This window comes from Ursus arctos, unplaced genomic scaffold (assembly GCF_023065955.2).
Source record: "Ursus arctos isolate Adak ecotype North America unplaced genomic scaffold, UrsArc2.0 scaffold_299, whole genome shotgun sequence".
Taxonomy (NCBI): Eukaryota; Metazoa; Chordata; class Mammalia; order Carnivora; family Ursidae; genus Ursus; species Ursus arctos.
Genome location: NW_026622984.1, coordinates 1 through 5,000, shown reverse-complemented (window position 1 = coordinate 5,000; position 5,000 = coordinate 1).

Here is a 5,000-nt window from a genome sequence, read left to right as displayed (position 1 = left end):
ACGGTGATTTTTGTGGATCGTTTGGGAAATAGACTCACCTGTGTTCTTCTCTAAGCGTCTCCGACATCACGGATTCAACAAACCTACACCTTGGACAATGTTGACGTGGGGATACAGATGGACAACATGGAGACACGTCGCTGTTCTTCTCCATAGAGCTAGATCCAGAGAATGAGATCGATGGACCCACGGACGGAAATCAAGTTTCTCTTTCCCCGAAATGACCCAGGACACCCCTCTTCTAGTCAGCTCCCGTCCTGCTCCCCCCGCCCACCGCAACAACCTCTCACTGGACCTTCCCCCTTTGCCACCAGAAAGCTTTTCCACTCCTCCGCCTGGCCTGCGTTTGCTTCGAGTCTCTGCCAGACCCAGGTGGTGATAACCGCCCACAGACTCTGTTGACCTCAACAGGTGATTCCTGTTCTCATGTGGGTGATCTTTGTTTATCTCCACAGAGGTGATTAGTTTGGGGAACAAATAAAACCACTCAGAACAAGAACCCGACCTCCCCCTTCCCACACCTTTTGATGCAGATCTTCGTGGACGCACGGACCGGATGGATGGATGGATGGATGGATGGAGGGAGGGAGGGAGGGAGGGACCGAACGAACGAACGAACGAACGAACATCGGTCCACCACCGGCCCGTTCACCTACCTACCTACCTACCTACCTACCCACCCACCCACCCACCCACCCACCTACCTACCTACCTACCAACCTACCAACCTGCATCTGCTACATTTTTTTCCTCACACATTTTCAAAGTGGAGATACAATTCGCACGCCATGATTCACATCCTCTTGAAAGTGTACGGTTCGGTGGCCTTTTTTATTTTTTTTAAAGGTTACTCACAAAGCTGCACGACCCGCACCGCCATTTCCAGAACATTTCCGTCACCTCAAAAAGAGACACCCCCCACCCCTCCCCCTTCCCGTCCGCGCCTCCCCCCCCCCCCACCCTCAACCTCACCCTGACCCTCACCCCGGCTCTCTTCACCATTCTCCCCCAACAGCCTCTGATCTGTTTGCTCCCTCCCTCTAGGATTGGGCTATTCCGTCTGGCTCTTTCCTACCCATGGGATCCCAAGGCATTATGTCACCCTGGCTGTCTGGTTCCTTTCACTTAGCGTCATGTTTTGGGGGGGCTCACCCATGTGTTTGCATGGATCCGCGCTTTGCTCCTTTGTACGGCGTCTTCGTTTTCCACGATGAGCCATGAAGATGAGTGGAACGACTGAATGATTTTCCCCTGACCCTTTCTCTTAAAACTGGAAGCGGTGGAAAAATAGTATCCTCTCCGGGGACAGAAGTCCTAGCACCATCAGCAGATGCTGTGAGAAAGTGTTTTGCACGCTCTCACGTTGCCGCCTTCTTCCTTGGAAAAGGATTCACGGGCTATCCTGTACCCCTCGAGGCCATACAGATCTCATGCTCCTCAGTGGCTGTGGTCGTGTGTGTTGGATCGCGTGGCGCCCCCCCCCCCCCCCCCCCCCCGGAGAGCTACCGCCGCTTCATCTTCCTAGGCTCGTCCAGGAGTGAAATGAACAGCAGAGCGCTTTTCCCGACAGGCGGGCCCAAGCCGTTGACTGGGAAGGTTTCAAAGCCGTTCCCAGATGCTGCACATCTGGCCGGAAAGGAGGCAGGCTGTGAGGTTTGGGGTAGGGTGCTGCCTCTGTCCTTCCGCCATCCGTCGCCGTCACTGTGGAAAGCTATTTGTCGTGGAGGTGTGGCTTGCCATAGACATCCTGCCAGGGGCCGTGGGGCTTTTCGAGCTTTTCATTATTATCATTTTTGGTGGTGGTGGTGGTGGTGGTGGTGGTGGTGGTGGTGGTGGTGGTGCTGCTGCTGCTGCTGCTGCTGCTGCTGCTGCTGCTGCTGCTGCTGCTGGTTCACGTAAACTCTACACCCAACGTGGGGCTCGAACTCAGGACTCTGAGATCAAGAGTCAGCGCGCTCTACAGAGAGCCAGCCAGGTGCCCCTGAGCTTTTCGTAACCTACGGAGAGCACAGGTTTCGTGCCCCACCCCACCACCCCCCCATCCCCACCCCCGCCCCCCCACCCCCGCCTTACGTACCTGTGCACGGACTCGGTTTGGCCATAGCCTCGCCTCGGGTGCCCTTCAATGTTTCCAAACGTCGGCACTGCCCACCCTTTCCCCCCCAACCCCCCCCCCGCCCCTTCCCAGAAGAACTCACCTAGCTCGAGAGTTTCCGGGTTGCCTGGACACCTGAAATTGTGGGGAGAGTGGCGTTCCTGGAGAGGGGGCATGGAACACGGAAGCTCTGCCCCCAAGAGGACTGAAGGACGGAACCGGACTAGATCGGTTTCAAAGTCTTCCTTAGCATCCGTGCCGAATACATTCCGATGGCAGGGGCCTTCCCAACAGCTTTTGGTGTGCCCGACGCACGGAAGACCGTATCCTGCCGATCTTGTGACATGTCTGCAGAGAAAGAGTGTCGGCCTCTCGGAAAATAGAAGCCGTGAATGCAGACTGCAAGGTGGAAGAATTGGATTCCATGAAATAAGGGACCCTTTAGGGAAGACCGTGCCCATCTATCGGGGTTTTGTGGGTTTGCGTTTTGTCATCACTGATGTGAAAGCATCTTCTTAGCCATCGGGAGGGAAACCTCCACGAATTCGTACATTCACGTCACACGGGGTTTGTGGGATTCGGTGGATCTGAGATCCACCCGGAGAATTCTGGCTCCTTGCCACGGAGCTGGCTGCTCTGTGCCTTTAAAAAGGAATCCTGCCTTGAATTTGAATTCGGAGGGGAACGTGATCGACAACCTTTTCATGCGGGGTTGGCCAATTAAATTTGCACTGTCTTACAAAGCAGAGATGGTGAAGGGTCATCCAAGTCCATTCTGGAAGTCAAGAGCTTTGGTATCAAGAGCCTGAAAAACGCATCTTCCCCTTCTTTTGGACGAATCCAATTCTAGGGGTCGATTCAAAGGAAATCATGTTTTAGACGCTAACACGTCAAGCTTACTTTTACAAAAATGTGCGTCGTGGCATAGGGTTTAGGAATCCCTCGTGGGAGACTGACAACCGTACCTCCCTTACCTCCTGGCACGTGTGCACCCTCACGTCATGTGCCTTCGATGCTCCTGCTATCTGGAGGTAGGCTCGATTGCTCTGTCCCCTGGTTTTGGACTGGGTCTTGGGACTTGTCTTGACCAAAAGAATAGACTAGAAGTGAAATTTTACTAGTTGCACAGCCACAGCTGAAGAGGTGGTCCGGAAGCGTGCTTGACCCTCTTGGCAGGCCGTCCCGAGACCTTCACGGAAGAGAGCCAGTCTAGCTGACTGGGCCATGAGAGGCATCGACAAGAGAGGCAACCCGGTGCTCGGCCAGCACCGACTGCAGACTTGGGAATGTGGCCAAGTTGCACCTTCAAACTCAGTTGACCCTCCAGCTGAAGGCCACTGCTGGAGTGAGCCCGGGGTACACCGGTAGAAACCACGTGGCCACCCAAGGCAAGCACCAGGAAATGATAAAGAGATGTTGTTTCAAGCCATTGCGGTGTTAGGGTGATACACCCTGAGGATCAGATCGCTGCACAGCAGCAATAGATACGGCGCGCGCACGCGCACACACACACACACACACACACACACACACACACACCGCCCCCCACGCACCCCGAACAGAAGTTGGAATTCACCTGAATGTCAAACAACAGCGGAATGGTGAAGTACATGATGCTCTAGTCACATGATAGAATAGAACGCAGATAGGACGCATTAGGATTGCGTAGACGGTTTGGAGGCACGGGATTGTGCAATGTGTTGTGTTGTGTTGTGTTGTGATACTTTGTGAAAAGCGGTATGAAATATTGGACGGACAATGGGCTCTCTCTTAGGAGAAGACACCAAATCATTTCAAAGGCTATGGATGGGGAAACCAGTTCTTCGATCTTTTCACTTCTGTTTCTCCCCCTACTCTGTTCTTTAGGATGATACTTCGGCCTCCTCCCCTTTCTCCAAGCCAACGACCATACATGCTTTTTTAACACATCGGGTCCTAAACGGAAGCAGAACTTTGGCTACTGGTCTTGGGAACGATTATTTTATTTCCTAGATTTATACCGATCTGCCCAACTTTCGCCTCTCATGGCTCTTCTCTCTCTGCGGGACAAGGGGAGAACACGGGTCTTACGATGAAAGAAGCCCACTTGGGAGGGACTGTCACTTGTGGAAAATGAAATCCGGGCAAAGTAGTGAAAGCAGGATCGATAAAGAATATGTTACAGGTTAAAGATATTCCGGTTTGATCCCCCCCCCCCCCCCAAGCAAGCAAGCACTCACTTTTGATGCCGTGGCTTTGTTCGTTCGTTCGTTCGTTCGTTCATTTTTTAAAAGATTTTATTTATTTATTTGAGAGAGAGAGAGAGAGAGAGAGAGAGAGCGAGCGCGGGAGAGCACAGCACGAGCTGGGTGAGGGGCAGAAGGAGAAGCAGGCTGTCCGCTGAGCAGGGAGCCCGATGCGGGGCTCAATCCCAGGATTCCGGGATCATGACCTGAGCCTAGGGCAGACACGCTCAACCGATTGAGCCACCCAGGCACCCCATCATTTATTCTTTGTTAAAGATTTTATGTTTGGGACGCCTGGGTGGCACAGCGGTTAAGGGTCTGCCTTCGGCTCAGGGTGGGATCCCGGTGTTGTGGGATCGAGCCCCACATCAGGCTCCTCCGCTATGAGCCTGCTTCTTCCTCTCCCACTCCCCCTGCTTGTGTTCCCTCTGTCGCTGGCTGTCTCTATCTCTGTCGAATAAATAAATAAAATCTTAAAAAAAAAAAAAAGATTTTATGTTTATGTAATCTCTACAACCAACGTGAGGCTTGAACTCACCACCTCGAGATCAAGAGTCACACGCTCTACCGACCAAGCCAGCCAGGCGCCCCGATGCCATGTTTTAAATCTCTTTGCTTGCCTGCCTGCCTGCCTGCCTGCCTACCTACCTACCTACCTATCTCTACATCCAACTGAAACT